We start from the raw sequence: 16,619 nt of genomic DNA on the forward strand, positions 1-16,619 counted from the left end.
AAAAAAAAAAGCGTTCACTCAAAAATTGCTGAGGTGGGTACAGTATGTCGAAGAAGCGCTGACCAATTCCAGTGCTTTGGGAGGCAGAGAAGGGAGGATCGCCTGAGGTCAGGAGTCCAAGGCCAGCCTGGGCAACACAGTGAGAGGCTGTCTCTACAAACAAAAAATTTAAATTTTTTAAAAAATTAAAAATGTAAAAGATTTAAAAATTTAATTAAAAAAATTTTAAATATTCAAAATTTAAAAATTAGAGACCACACTGTCTCCACAGGCACGGTGGCATATGCCTGTAGTCCCAGCTACTTGGGAAGCTGAGGTGGGACTGCTCGCACCCAGGAGTTCAAGGTTACTACTGTGAGCTATGATCACATCACTGCACTCCAGCCTGAGCAAGGGACGGAGTCCCTGTCTCTAATGTGTGTGTATGTGTGTGTGTATGTTTAAATATATATAAGAAGTGACCTCCAGAGGGGGAGACTAACCTTACTCTATGTGACTCAAACCACCACTATCAGGGGGCAGATCAGAAATTTGGCTCTGAAATTCCTGCTGTACTTCCCACTGTCCCATAGATAGGAGCGGCTCCTAACACAGCCTACTCAACAGACAAAACTTCTTAAATGACTATTTTTAAAATTGTGAGAAGAGTACTAGTGAGTGAAATTTCAACACCATATAAACTCAATGGGATCTCACATGTATAAGACTTTTTCTACATGGCTGGTGAGAAGTTGAAAAGCAAAGAATAAGAAAGTGAAGCTGGAGACAAAGGCCTTCTTGGCCCCTGGAACAGGCCTGTGGTGCTCCAGGGTGGACTCGCCTGCCTCAGCCAACCAGCAAGGAGCCAAACAGAGACTGGACACATTACAGGCACATTACTGGAAGAGAAATGAGTTTCCTCTTCCAGTCAAATTAAGGCTGATCTAAGAGAGCTCCCTGCATTTTCAGCATAACCCAAACATAGAGGAGATTCTGAGAATGACAATGACTCTGGGCTCAGCAGGGCCAGCAAGGAGGGGCCCTGTGAGTGCCAGCCCAGGCTGGCACCCGGCGATCTGGCTCCAGAGAAATGCCCTCAGGCTGATATGCTTTCCTCAGCTCCTCCAGGGAATTCTGTCAAAAACACAAATCTTGCAGGCTCAGTCAAATGCTAAATTTAAAGAAATATGGGATCAGATAACAACTCTGGTGGCTTAACTATGTGCTTCTCAATCAAGAGCCACGTCTTTCCGGCAACGCACAGCGGGTGCCCAGAATACATTTGTTAAGGGAACCAATGAATGAGCAAACACAAACACACAGCTGTTTAGGAAATTCCTGAATGCCAAGCTCTTCTCTGGGTCCGGGATGAAGTGGATCTGAAGGGTGGGTAGAGAGAGCTCATCACTTTTAATATAATTTGATACACTTGTTACTTTTCAGAGATTTTTTTTTTTTGAGACAGAGTCTCACTCACTCTGTCACCCAGGCTGGAGTACAGTGACGCGATTTTGGCTCACAGCAACCTTTGCCTCCCAGGTTCAAATGATTCTCCTGCTTCAGCCTCCAAAGTAGCTGGGATTACAGGCCTGTGCCCCTACACCTGGCTAACTTTTGTGTTTTTAGTAGAGATGGGGTTTCACCATGTTGGCCAGGCCAGTCTCGAACTCCTGACCTCAAGTGATCCACTTGCCTTGGCCTCCCAACGTGCTGGGATTAAAGGTAATTTCCTAGATATTTTAATTACATGAAGAATAGCTACACTAAGAATACCTTTGCTGTATTCTTATAGCTATTTACAAGGCAATTGTGAAATGATCTCCATTTTCTCCTCTGAAAATCAAGGAGTTAAAATTAAATATGCAACATCTCTGTCTTCAACACTCCAGGATTTCATATGCAAAATACAACACAGCTCTGAGTAAACAGAACAGTCATCATTAATGGTCCAAGGGCGGATGATGATGAGTGATGGCAGCTCTGTAACCTAATTTAGAGTAAGCAGTACCTGATACTTAATTTTTAAGTGAAAAGAGGCTACCATGCATTTCTATGTCATCAGCAATCACTCAGGGAGAGGACCACATGCTTTCTCAATAGGTGCAAGTATCCTCCCAGTCGTATCTTTTGAAGATTAAAGAAACAAAAATTGGGTGAGCTACTAAGCAAAACAATCTAGAATTCATTTGGTACAATACATCTTGCATTTCAAACCCAGACAGTCCCTGCTTGTGTCACACATTGGTGATGCCTATCTGTTCAGCTGACAGACTCCAAACAAAGAAAAGTAGCCTCAGAGATGAAGCGTTAACTGCAGTGGGGGAAGGAGAAAGCGAAAATCAAGATAGTCAGGTATGACGGCCCCAGACAACAAAGAGAATGAGAGAAAAGTAACGGCTGTTTTCCAATTCTAATTAAGTTAGGAAACAAGTCAGAAAACATTGCCAAAGACAGTACTCACTGAAAAGAGATGCCACTAAAAAAGCTAAACAGATTGTGAACAATACTTTTTGTGAAAAAAGAATTTCATCATCATGACTGATGTATGCAACCTAAATTGGAAAACTTTTTTTTTTAAAGAGACAGAGTCTTACTCTGTCACTCAGGCTGGAGTGCAGTGGCACTATCAGTTCACTGCAGCCTCCAACTCCTGGGCTCAAGCAATCCTCCTGCCTAAGCTTACTGAGTAGCTAGGGTTATAGGCATGCACCACACACTAGGATAATTTTTAATTTTTTTTTTTTTTTGTGGAGACTGAGTCTCACTATGTTGCCAAGCTGGTCTCAAACTCCTGGCCTCAAGCAATCCTCCCAATTTGGCCTCCTAAAGTGTTGGGATTTCATAAGCCACCATTCTAAGCTCCAAATTGGAGGACATTCTAATAAAAAAACAAACAAACAAACAAACCAAAAAAACTTCCTTTTAGAGAGAAGGCAAGTAAAAATTATATATTAATATACAAAACCTCAAATCACTAAAAGTACTGTTTTTAAAAAGATAATCCTATGTAACAATAAGAATGCATTTACTATAGACAGTAGGTTTGTAGGTTGATCAGCTTATAGACTATGTAAAAAAAAATTTAACATACTTGTACCTTAATGGCATTAATACATGAAGGGTCTATCAATACTTCGATGTTTTCAAACAATCTGAAAAACCAAAACACACCATCCGATGTTCTTCCCCTTTACTCAAACACTGAAACAAGGTAAAAAATAATAAGTATGATTGGATAACAATAAGGGAAACTCATTCCAGGAAAATCTAAGTTTATATTACCAAATTTCACAAAACCAGTATACTCTTGTACTTAGAGAAGAAAAATTCAAATTCTTAGGGTTTGAACAGGTTGAAGAACTGTATACTACTACATATTAAAATACACTCATGCTTAAGGGGTTTGCTCTTCGATGGTACTCAAGTCAGATCAATACCTAAAGCAAATAAGGAAGCAAACTCAATTACAGCTCAAGTCCAAAATCAAATCACATCTCTGGGAAGTGTGTATGTGTGCACACATGTGTTTGCATGTGCACACATGTGCAAGAAGAGTGGGGGTTCTCACTAATCTATCCCATTCAGATCAGCACCTTAACTACTCTTTGGTTTTTGGAAACTTTCACTTGGCATGATTACAAATTTTGAGAGGTGGCTGTATTATTCTTACCAGCTTAATCTCATGACAAATCCTAACCTGTGGGCAACCATGAAATAAGGCAAATTTACTTTAAAAAGTCAGTGATTTTTAAGACTGCTGATGTCTACTGTTGGAAAGAAGAACACTTAGCAAGTTCAGTTTTAGATTTCCACCATGAGGAATGGTATTATCAAGTAAGATAATAAGTCTTGATTTCACACAGAATATAAAATGTCTGGCTGAGCCTGGCTCTCTCCTGTGAAATGCAAACAGACTTGTTGAAATTCAGGCATAATACTGTTCTCTGCCAGAATATAATGATGTTAATAGAGACAGAATGTTTTCATCCCAAATTAGCTGAGAAAAGATGTAGCAAAGGACACTGATAAAACCACTCTAAGAGGTGGACTTAAGTCAGCATGAGAGACGTGGCACCATGCTTCTGAAAGAGAGGCTGCCTGCTCCTTCCCTTGGTGTGTAACTGATATAAGGGTCTACAGGAATACAAGTCACAACTGCAGAAACAGCAAGTGTAGTAGCATTATTGCTTCACATCAGGACCTCCTCCACAGAGGCCCGGGCTACTGCATAGGGAATGCTGGGAGAACAAGAACGCATGGGACCTTGCACAAGATCAGTCTCATAAGGAGGAGGAGTCAGGGGTGGTAAGATAAGGAGGGGGAAGGGGCAAGCAGGGAAGGAGGGCAGAAGGAAAGAAGAGACAGACGACTCCAGCCCATCGGCATCCTAAACTTAGCATAGAGCAAAGCACTAGTATCACTATCACTGCACTCAAATGCACATGATACTCCCACTACAATGTCTTTCTTTATAGTTTAACTGTACTGCTAAAGGTAAATTTGAAAAGTCATCATATTCTCAGCATTCTAACAAATGGGTTTTCACATCTTCAATTCCTTTGCTGCATTTTCAATTCAGTTCCCATCTGTACTGAGCATGCTTAATGCCAGGCCTGGGTGCTAAGATAACAGGACAGGTCTCCATGGCCAGGAGGGCTCAGACACATTCACTTTCTAAGGTGACTTACAGTGAATTATGCATACTCTTTTCTTTAAAACACATTTTTAAGCCAAGTAATGTCATTAGTTTCAAGTGTATGAAAAACAAATGTGTGAAACAAATGGTAAGAGAATTCTCTAATATACCAAGGATTCAAATGTGTTTTTAGTTCAAAGTAGAGGAAAATGAATGCCAAAGTTTGTTAAACACATCTCATTTAATTTAGGTATGAGATGATAGGGTCAAACGTTATTAGATTTCAATTTTCTTGCTTTAATCATTTCATAACAACCGTATACCATAAGTGAGCATTCTCCAGTATACTTCCCATTTAAGGATGATAAAAAATATTGTCTAATGAGAGAACAAAATAATTACTACTATCTTTATTCTTAAGTTGATTTTTAAATTTCATAAAAATCCAAGAATATACTGCCTTTTATATTTAAAAAGTAGCACCTAATAAGAATAAAAGGATTTTTGGACACATAACTCCTGACTATTCACTCTAGTAGTCAATCATAACCAAAGCCTTTATGAATGAGTCTTTGTGACCAAAGTTTAGACAATGACTTAAACTAACGATGAGATGACTGAACTTGCGGCCATTCTTCCCTACTACTGTTAGATATTCCCCCACACTCTGGGTCACAATGTCTGTCCCATTCTGAACACATTTGCTGATAGTGCTATTTTTACTTTACCATTATCACGGAGGGCTCTCAGTTACAGAGTATGCACTATGCGCCCAGCACAATGTATTTATATACACCACCTCATTTAATGCTCATAGCAACCCTCAGAAGTAGGTATTATCTCCATTCTGCAGAAGATCACAGTACATAAGCTACTAACATACCTTAAACACTTCTCATGTGCCAGCTCATGTAGCAACTCACATTCCTAACAACAATCCTATGATCTGGGCACTAACGTAATTCTGCTTTGATGGATGAATAGGCTGGCACATCAAGTAAACAGCTTTCCCAATGTACCTATTGCACATGGCAGAGTCCAGGTCCTGACACAGGTCCTTCTAACATTAAAGCCCACACTCTTACCCTCAGCACTGAGGAGTGTGGCTCTCCAGGACTGCTCTCTGTCACTAGACATGAGAAGAATTGAAACAATGGACAGGAAAGGGGCCACGGCTGGTTTGGGCAGAGCCAGACCTTCCGACCCATAAGTCAGCTGATAAATCCAGCTGGGACACTCCCCCTGCCCAAGTTTTCCTGAAGGAACTCACCATAAGAAAACAGAAGCCTTGCTTCAAAGCTGGCAACTCAATGATACCCGGAGCACAAGACCCAAATGACAGGGTTTCTGAGTGTCCAGGGCACTAGGCATTCCAGGATAACAAGCCTTGGTCTAGACAGATGCACCATGTCCATTCAATGGTCATCTGTCCCTTAGTTACCGCAGCCCACTATGTCCCTCGGCCATAGTAGGGTCTGGACTACTGATTTTGTTACTCAGGCTCTTGGTTACCCAGGCCTGTTTCAGGAGGGACTGCTGGAATTTACGGCAAAATTGTTTTGGGATATAGTGGTGGGCATCCAGTGATGGGAGGGCTCAATTCCAAGGGCGCGTGGGGAGGTTAACAAAGGCTACCAGGGAAAGGAAGTAGGAGGGTTGAGCCTGAGACCAGCAGCAATGCTCTGGCATCCCAGGAGGGAGGCAGGAAGCCAGCAGGAGGAAGACGTGTGGCAATCAACTGACTTGCAGCTGACAGCTTAATGACAGATGGAAACACTGTGAAAAATAAAACTATTTTTTTTTAACTTTTTAATAATAGCCATTCTGACTGCAGTGAGATGGTACCTTGTTGTGGTTTTAATTTGTATTTCTCTGATGATTAGTGACATTGAGTATTTTTTCATGTTTGTTGGCTGCTTGTATGTCTCCTTTTGAGAAGTGTCTCTGCATGTCTTTTGCCCACTTTTTACCAGGGCTATTTGGTTTTTTGCTTGTTGAAATCATTTATGCTCCTTCCACAGAGGAAAGGGAAGGATTATACACTGTTGGTGGGAATGTAAATTAGTTTAGACACTGTGGAAAGTAGTTTGGAGACTTCTCAAAGAACTTAGAACTACCATTTGACCCAGTAATCCCATTATTGGGTGTATAACTGAAGGGAAATAAATCATTCTACCAAAAAGACACATGAATTTATATGTTCACTGCAGCACTATTCACAATAGCAAAGACACAGACTCAACCTAGGTGTACATCAATGGTGAACTGGATTAAAAAAATGTGGTACATACACACCATGGAATACTACAGAGCCACTGAAAAAATGCAATCACGTCCTTTGCAGCAGCATGGACACAGCTGGAGGCCATTATCCTAAGTGAATTAATGCAGGAACAGAAAACAGCATGTTCTCACATATAAGTAGGAGCTAAACATTGAGTACACATGGATATAAAAATGGGAGCAAAAGGCACTGGAGACTACTAGGGGGGAGTTACAGGGGGAAAAGGCTGAAAAACCTATCGATGGGGTACTATGGCTGCTATCTGGCTGATGGGATCATTTATATCTCAAACCTCAGCATCACACAATATATTCATGTAACAAACCTGTACGTGCGCCCCCTGAATTTACAATAACAGTAGAAATTATTTTTTAAAATGAAATCGATGTCTTAAGACCCACATTGGAGTGGATTTACCACAGAAGTTCTCAGCTTAGGGAGAAGTTCACCACTCCTGCCCACCACCCAAGATAAGGGTGTTCACCTTGCCACATGAGTCCAGGTTCTCTATGGAACACTGGAACAATTAATGCATTCCTAACACAATGGGAGGTGAGCGCTCTGGACTACAAAGTGACTACAAAACACCATCAAATAAACCAAGTGCATAGGTGTGCCAGTGGCCCCCAACTCATAGACATCATTATTTAGATTAACAAAGGCCAAGAACAAAAATAAGTCACAATATTTACCAGAAATTATGAAGTCATCTTTACCCCAATACTTTCACTCATAGGGTTAAGGCACTTAATACAGACTGAACACCTGAACATTAGTATGTGCATGGAGAAAAAATAATTAAAGAATGTGCACCTAAATCTAACCAATATTTTCTCTGGAGAGTGGCTTTTGAGTAGAAAGTTGCATTCTATGCTACCTATCTGTAACATTTATTTGTTTGCAATATTTACATTATGTTAATAATTAAAAATATATATACTAGGTCCCATGTCCAGTGAGAATATTCACATATTCAGTAGTTGGGGAACAGTACACTGTTTCTGTTTTACTTATCCCCATGAGTGATTATAATTCTAACAGTCCCAATTGGGGAAGTTAAATATCCACTGAGTGTTCAGAATTCTCAGGTAAAAAAGCCACTGCAAGTGAACACCCAGGCAAGTTCAGAGAGGGCTGGGAGAAGCGCATGTATTTCAAGGCCAGTGGGGATAGTGAAGGTGGGGCAAGTGCCGAGATCAGCCTCAGCCAAACCAATGGCAGAGCATCTGCCCCCCAGCAGCCGGCACAGAGGCTGGGGAGCCAGTTCTACAAGGATGGTTTTTGCCAATCTCCCCATTCCTGCCAGGGCATGGGAAGTTGGAATAAAGTGTGTGTGCTTAGAACAGTGACCAGCACAGGGCAGAGTCCACAAAAGTTTGCTAAATGAATATATGAAAAGGAAGGGGGAGGAAGGGAGAGAAGAAAGAAGGAAGGAGGGAAGGGAAAGTATTTAAGAATGAAAAAGGTGGGAAAAATTGGGGAATACCTAAATTCTGCTCAACATATAAAGGATCAAATTTACTTTATAACCAGATTTCTACATGATTTTAATAATAAATTTTTAATGTAATTACCTTCTATTTCCTTTTCAGGACTTACAGAGCTTGGTAGTTTCTAATTCAAGACGTAGATAGAACAAGAACGCTGCTCTGCATGTCCAATTCGGAGATTTCTAAAAGGAAAAAGACGCAGATTAAAAATTATGCTGGAGAATAAAAGTGATTAAAAGGTATCATTCAAAAGAAATTGTTTTTCCTTGAATCACAGACATTATATTTATCTAAGGATAAACTGGGTTCAAAGCCCGTTTCCAATTCAGCTGCTCCAGGAAACTAAAACTGATTCCAAAAGGAAACAAAAATCAAAGTATGAGGCCAACTTCATGTATTCAATGGAAAACAAACTAAATGAGAGCCTGTGTATTGCCATGAGCCTGGGGAACCCCGGCTTTGCACTGCTTCATACTCAACATCCCAGAAAGGACACGTCACTCCTTCTAACTCACAGAATCATGCAGGAAATGATGGAGCCTCTTCACAAACAACTGCAAAACTGGCTAGGAAAACAGGTACACTGTCCTCCAGAAACATCATTAATGTTTGCAAAGGGAGAAGATATCAGAAGACAGGTCTAGTAGCTCCTTCTGTCCTCCAAATGCAGTTCAGACCCAAGGTCACGAACAAGCACATGTTTCCGCTGGTCCCGGACTTCTTTTTCCTGGCTTGAGGACAGATCTTGATGGCCTCAACAGTCCCAAATTTCAAGTACAAACTGTTTCATTATTAGCAAAAATTAACATCGACTGGACCGAGAAATGACTCCTTTTTACAAACGGGGAAAGAAACGGAGACTCCTGGAGGAAAGCCGCTTCTGCTGGACATGTTCTGCTTTCGCTGTACTTGGAGATACTGGGACGAGTCATGAAAGTGATGGTTATCGGGACAGCTGGCAATGCTAAAGAAAATACTGTGTTGAAAATCTTAACCGTCTTCTCCTCCAGCACCTGCTTTTTTGTCAGATACCATCAGTCCAAATGACTGTGTCTTTGTTTACTCAAAAGCAGGAGCCAACAGACAGGGAAGGAAGTGTCCTGTCTGCAATAGATATCTTCTTTATTGAGATTTACTGTATATTTTGCAGGTTTATAGGAGGAACCAAGAGAAAAATATTTTAAGGAGGCACTTGGGACTCCAACAGATAATGGCTAAAAAACTACTTCATTAAGATCTATGCCAGCGTCCTCAGCACTATCATCGCCTTTCTGGAGCGATGTGTAATGAATGATACACTAAACATTTATTAGGAAGGCTGTAAATCCTGACCTAGATTTTCTATCGCTTCAAAACAATACAAAGAGCCTGAAAATGCCCATTTAAATAACAACTAAGATTGATACTTTCCACTCACTTTCAAAACTTTCAAAACAGCATACTTTCTCCTGTCCCATTACCTAACAAGGTTCAACAAGAACACAGAGTAAGTTAGTATTAGATTAAAATAGAAATATAAACTCCAAGTTCCATGGTTCTTTTTATTGCTTTAATACCTGAAATTTAAGATACTATTTTATTTGCCTGCTGAAGTATATGGGATTTCCAGAAACTCAAATTAATGAAATCATGTGCTGTTATTATGTTAGAGAAATATTGATTTAAAATATATTTGGGCCCATATTAATTTGATTGTGACCCATAATAACAAAGCAAAAGGTTCTGTATTTTAATATTTTGCAACCAATATTTTTTGTCTTGGCCAAAAATTATATCTAAAATCCCTGTTCATTTTTCTCATGATTTTTGCCTTATCCTTCTCACACTTTTGAACGGAGAATATAGCAAAGAGCTGAACACTTACTAGAATGAATTCACAGATAGAAAAGTCACTCAACTGTGATTGAGACAGGGAGTAATACCACATATGGAGGACTTCAAGATTGGATTTATCTTCAAAGTTGCCATGTGAAATCAAAACGATCCTAATACAAATAACTCATAGCACAGATGCTTGAAACTTAGGGATCATACGGTCATCTGCTCCAGCTGACTCATTTCACAGATGAGAAAAAGAAAGCCCAGAGTGGTTAAGTGACCACTTCAAAGTCACACAGCTAAGCCAGCTCCAGATTCCCAGGTTTTCTAGGTGTAAATCCAGTGCTCTATTAGATCATAGCGGATCTTTAATTTCCTAAATAACCTCTTAAGAGATTACAATTTCATCTATTTTAGTGTAAAACAAAAAAAAATCATTTCTAATCAGCATGATTACAACATCACGAGTCAACTCACTTTCTGTCAATATAACCCACTGTTAAAAGTTATCAAGGGCATACGCTGCCTTTTGTCCCACTGATAAAGCTAGATTAAAATATGAATGCCCATGAGAAATCCAAAATGAAATTTGGGATATTCTTAGGTTGTCTAACCTAGATAAATTTAATACAAAAAGAGTATATAGTTTCCCTGTCTTATTCACAGTCAGATCATAATCATAGGTTTGCTGCAACACATTTTCAAGTCGATTTATAGAGTCTCTCAAGCAAAACGTAGGTGTTCTATACTCAAAGCTTACATAAGCAGTTTTGAAAGTAGAATTTCAAAATGATTTAGTATTAGTTCTATCAGTTCAGACTGAATTCGTATTCACTGAAACCCTAGAATCACTCAGAGCACTTGGGTCACCCAGGTCAGCAGCTTATTAACAATAGTCATGTGTTGACTCTCCCATTATTTATTGCTGCACAGTGCTAGGTGCATGAGAACCGAAAAGCACCAGATGGTGTCCTGCCCACTGTGGGCTGATGATGGAGGTCACCAAGGAAGGCCTTCAGAGCAGCACTGGAGTTAAGGTTTGCATGGGATGAGAGTGTAACTGTGAGTGTGTCTTTAGATGGGTAGTTAGTAAATCCACATGCGGTTTTCCTGGGGAATGTGAACTGACAGATTCCGCAGAAATAAAGAGTATATGCAAGGAAGCAAGGTAAGATAAATGAAATCTGGCCAGCAGATGACAGAAGAACTCCTCTACGCATGCCCAAAAAAGCACACATGCACACACACGGTCAGGAAACAAAACATCCAATAAGAAATACTCCTTTCTAGAAACCGTGAAAGCAACAAAATATTTTCCTTATATTTCTTTTTATAAACTCACTATTGATATTAAGACTAAGTGCCAAACAACCATATTAAGGGGGGAAAAAGGACAAGATGTCCTTTCCAACACATTTCAATAAAGAAAATAAAGAGATGCCAAGTAAACACAGGAAGAGATCTTCAACATAATTAATCAGGGAAATGCAAAATAAAACCTTAATGAGATACCACTACATACCAAATAAGATGGCTAATTTTAAAAGGTTTCAAAATATCAAGTGTTACCAGGCGCAGTGGCTCACGCCTGTAATCCAACCACTTTGGGAGGCCGAGGTGGGCGGATCACCTGAGGTTAGCAGTTCAAGACCAGCCTGGCTGACACAGTGAAACCCCATCTCTACTAAAAATACAAAAAATTAGCCAGGCGTGGTGGCAGGCGCCTGTAATCCCAGCTACTTGGGAGGCTGAGGCAGCAGAATCACTTGAACCCAGGAGGTGGAGGCTGCAGTGAGCCGAGACTGCGGCACTGCACTCCAGCCTGGGCAACAAGAGCAAAACTCCATCTCAAAAAGAAAATATAAAGTGTTTATAAGGATATGAAACAACTTGGTTCTCCTACAATGATTGTTGGAAATTCAAAACGTTACAAGCACTTTGAAAACTAATTTGGCAGTTGCTTATAAAGTTGAGCATATACGATATGACCCAGCATATGGGTCATATACGATATGACTACTAAGTATATACCCAGGACAAAATTTAAACACAGAGATTCCACACAAAGATTTGCACAAGAATGTTCACAGCAGCCTTATTCATAATAACTCCAAACTTGAAAGAATCCAAATGTCCATCATCTGGTGAATGGATAAACAATTTGTGGTATACCACATGAAGGAATACTACTCAGTAATAAAAAAGGAAATAATTACTGATATATACAACAATGTAAAGCAATTTCAAGAGGATTATACTATGGAAAAGAAGCCAAACACAAAAGACCACATGTATGATCGCATTTATATGAAATTTTAGAGAAAGGCAAACTGGAGCAATAGAAAGCACATCAATGATTGGCACAGTCACAGTGTGGGGGAAGGGACTGACTGCAAAGACGCCCGACAGAACATGCAGGGTGACGGAGATGTTCTATTTCAAGATTGTGGTAGTGGGTGCATAACTGCCATATTTGCGAAAATACATTAAACCATACACTTAAAATCAGTAAATTTAGTTATATATACATTGTAACTCACAAAAGTGCTTTAAAAAAAAAACTCAGTGTTCCCATCTTTTAATATTCACGAACTTCCTCAATCAGCCCTGGGACCCCTTCAGTGGATGGTACTCAACATCTTCAAATACTTAATAAGGATTATAGCAATCAATGATGGCTAAGTATCTGGAGACCACAAAAAAGAAAAACCAATAATCAACAATACTGCTTATAAGGAAACTAAATTATTCCATTGTTCCACAACTTCTAATAAGTTGTGACCTTACAATAGATTTCCAAAATGTATTCTAATCCTATTTAGTCTACAATAAATTTCTTCAATGTAAAGGGATAAACTTTCTAAAACTCTTGATAATCCATGGAGAGTGACATACAGGAGAGGGAAGATGTAGCCCAAGGTCCCTGGGTTTTTGGGTAAACACTGTGAAAGACTACCCACTTGTCCCTGTTGCCCTTGAGTTCGTGTTCTTTTAAAAAGTTCCAAGAAGAAACTCAGCCCCAGAAAAACAAAAAACAGTTGGATCCAGGGATGTCAGAGTTGGAGATAAACTTTGACAAACTCTCCTCATCACCATACTAAAAACCCTGCCTGAGGAGGAATTTATGTGCAATTTTCTATACATGTGACCTGTGTAGAAGCATGACCATATGTAGAAGCTTGATTGTATGTAGAAGACTGATAATATGTAGAAACATGACCAGAAGCTGCATCTGCACTACCTTTACCTCTTCATACAATGATAGCTAACCAGCCTAATGAAAGCCCTCTTTTCACCATAGTTAGGGAAAGCACTGCTCTGGGAACTATCCTGGTGTCCATACTTCTTGCAAGTAATGCAATCCCCTTGTTAAATCCAGTTGTGGTCACTGGACTTTCACACACCAAGAAATTGAACCCACCCATTGCATGGGTAATAAAGACTTACCAAGAAATGTGTAGGAAAAAAACAGTAAATGTGGAAACTTGAAGAATTATAGACCAGATTATAAATCAACTCCAAAACTATTCTTAAAAACACTTTGATACACTAACTGGGAAAAAGCCCTTAAGCATCCACAAGGCTTTGTCTCTGAGTCTACTAGAAATTCTTATCTATAATATGTAAACAAGATATGACAGGCTTATCAAAGTGATTACAGATGATTCAAGGTTGACAATGACTAAAATGATATACAATAGAATCATGATTCCAAATGTGCTAAGCTAGAACAATTTCATAGTACTAATATGAAGTGCAGGTCAAAATAATAATCAAACTACATTTATTCAACACATATTTCCTGATGGGCTGGCATGTGTTAGTCACTATACTAGATGGAAAAGGACACCAAGATTAAGTAAAAAAGAGTCCTTGCCCTTACAAAGTTCATCACCCAAAAAAGGTAAGTAATGCAATTCACAGTAGAAGCTCAAGCTATTTTATGTGAAAAAAGCCTGCAAGTTTGAGTATATCACTCAGCTGTTAGCGATGGCATAAATACTAGAGAAATTATAGCCTGCACTATCAGAAGCATTGAGTTCAGTACAAATATATACAAGCACTACCCTGTACTGAATGGGTCAACCCATGTAGCACGGGTAAAGGGGATGTTCTATTATGTTGTGAATGTGCTCATTACAAGCCCTCTTCTAAAGCCCAGCTGAAGGTGCCAGAATCTTGTATAGTGTTGCAAACCTCCACTACTAAGTCCCTAAGATGATGCATGAGTCTGGAAAGACCATGGACCTCCTGCACAATCCAAGTTGATAAGATCTAGCAGATCCTGAGAAACTGAGGCATGGGGGGATAGGACATGGACCTAAAAATATTTACATCAACTAGGGAAGTGCCTGTCATGTGGAGGAAGAGACATCATTCTGAGTAGCAGAAGTTATAGAGAGGTTATACAGCTCATGATAAGAACATCCTGGCAATTGAACAATCTCAAATCTGAATGGACTGCCTGCTAAGGTAGGGACACCTGGCAGCAGCTACAAATTTAGTAATACTCTCATCCTAAATTAATGTCAGCGTGACACTCAGGTCATTACCATCACCTCACAACCTTTCTCCCAACACCAGCCTTTCAGCAAAATTAATCTTTCTCATATCCAGTTGTGACCATGCCCTCCTGCCCTCATGCCTGTAATTTTTACACTTTCACTGCTCCTCATCACCTACAAGATCAAGGCCAAACATTTCTCAGGATGGCAGACAAGGTTGCTATGAATGGAGTCTCATCTACCAATGTCCCCATTTGCTGTGTTCCAGCTATTCAGAGGCACTACAGCACCCTCTCATCAGGCCATGCTTCTTCTTGCCTTCCCACTGTGCACATGCTACCCACTGTCTGAAATAATACCCCTGTCTCCTGCTGTGAGTCTGGAGACTTTCGGCCCATGCCTCCCTAGTTCAGACAGTGCTGCCTTTGAGAAACATTCCCTTGACCTCTCTGAGCTTTGACCACTTCTCCCCTTCATGCCCATGGTGCCTTGCTCATCTCCACGAAAACATTTGCCCCAGATATAAAGGTTAGTTATAGCTGTATCTCGCCACTAAACCACAAACCCCTGCCTGGTTATCTTAATCACTGGGATGTGGCCCAGGATGTGATACTTCATGGATATTTTTGAATGAGTGGGATTCCAAGATAGTAAATTAGCCATGTTGTTTATGTCCTGTCTGCAGTGTATCAGCGTGGGTTATGGAGAAGATATAGTGTAAGCCCAGGCAAATACCATTATTATAAGTCTGCAGAAGATAGAAGATGAGCAACTCTCTAAAGGATCCAGGCTGCCTTAAGTTGGGATATAACATAAGAACCAAAATGATTAGCTAATGTACTCTCTTTGGAATTCTGAAATCAACTGAGTTCAAAGCCTGCCTCCATGGCACTATGTGACCTTGAGCAACTAACTTAACCTCCTGGTCTGTGAAAAGGTAATTATGGCCCCTTCCTGCAAGGGTCACTGTGAGAATCAAATAACAATTTATTATAAAAAAGTGGGCAAAGGAATAGGCACAGGGCACACACTCACTCAATGCTGGCTGACTGTTCAGCAGCAGCACTGAGTAAGGCAGAGTTGTGTTAAGTCCTGGCCACTATAATTCATAACGTACCTTGGACAAATCAAGTTAGGCAATTCATTTTTTCATCAACAAATAGAAATAATGCCTACTTTGGAGGAATGTATGTCAACAAAATAATATATGTAAAAATGCCAGGCACAGAAGAGTCACTTAATAAAGTTCTTTCTATCTCCCTTTTTGGTTATGGATCACTGATTTCCCAACAATCGGAAAATTTTCCTTTTCTTTCCAAAAAAGGCAGGCTTATACAATTAGAGACATCTCTCTGAGGTTCAAACTAGTAAGACCAAAATCACCTCTCTATAATGCTCCTCACATGCTATGGAAAAAGACAACTTAAAAAGAAGCCTTTTATGTATTCTAATTATTTATTTTTATTTGGACCGAGTTGAAACAGATCTGTATATTTCTCTGGGTTTTACAAAAAAAAAAAAAAAAAAAAAAGCACACTGAAAGTTTCATTAAATTTACTCAAATGTAGCCCATCACTTTTGTTCATTGATTCTCTATAAACAACAACATTTAGCAAATCCATATATGGTCAAAGAAATGTTACGCCAAGATAGAAATTCTGGAAAATGCCATGATGGAAAAATCTGTAAGTGCTTAGTACAATGTCAGTGTCACAAAATCTTTTTAAGGATAAATATACTTGGTTGCAAATTAAAGATAAATACACCTGGTGGCAAAGAATACAGCTTTTTAAAAAGAGTGCTACACAGCTCACAGTTTCATTTTTAACACTCCTAAAAATGGTACTCAGACACGGCTTAGTATACAAATACATGTTTTCAAAGCTAGCACATTACTGACTGGATTA

At 39.7% G+C, this 16,619-nt stretch overlaps 1 protein-coding gene across 13 annotated transcripts in view; it reads right to left on the reverse strand.

Annotated features, from left to right (window-relative positions):
- The window catches only part of FAM110B (family with sequence similarity 110 member B), a 154,424-nt gene that overhangs the window by 108,368 nt on the left and 29,437 nt on the right, over positions 1-16,619 (reverse strand). For 4 of the 13 annotated variants that reach the window (XM_055349159.2, XM_055349160.2, XM_055349158.2 and 1 more), the window contains exons 2-3: positions 8,474-8,571; positions 3,077-3,131 (exon numbers count right to left, since the gene is read on the reverse strand). The exons of 1 other annotated variant lie outside the window; for it this stretch is intronic. The gene's annotated coding sequence lies outside the window, so the exon portion shown is untranslated. Of the gene's footprint in view, positions 1-3,076; positions 3,181-8,473; positions 8,572-8,668; positions 8,691-16,619 lie in introns of those variants that run through there. 8 more of the 13 variants (XM_055349154.2, XM_055349156.2, XM_055349155.2 and 5 more) reach the window with 3 other exon arrangements.

The sequence above is a fragment of the Gorilla gorilla genome, chromosome 7 (assembly GCF_029281585.2).
Source record: "Gorilla gorilla gorilla isolate KB3781 chromosome 7, NHGRI_mGorGor1-v2.1_pri, whole genome shotgun sequence".
In the NCBI taxonomy this organism is placed as follows: domain Eukaryota; kingdom Metazoa; phylum Chordata; class Mammalia; order Primates; family Hominidae; genus Gorilla; species Gorilla gorilla.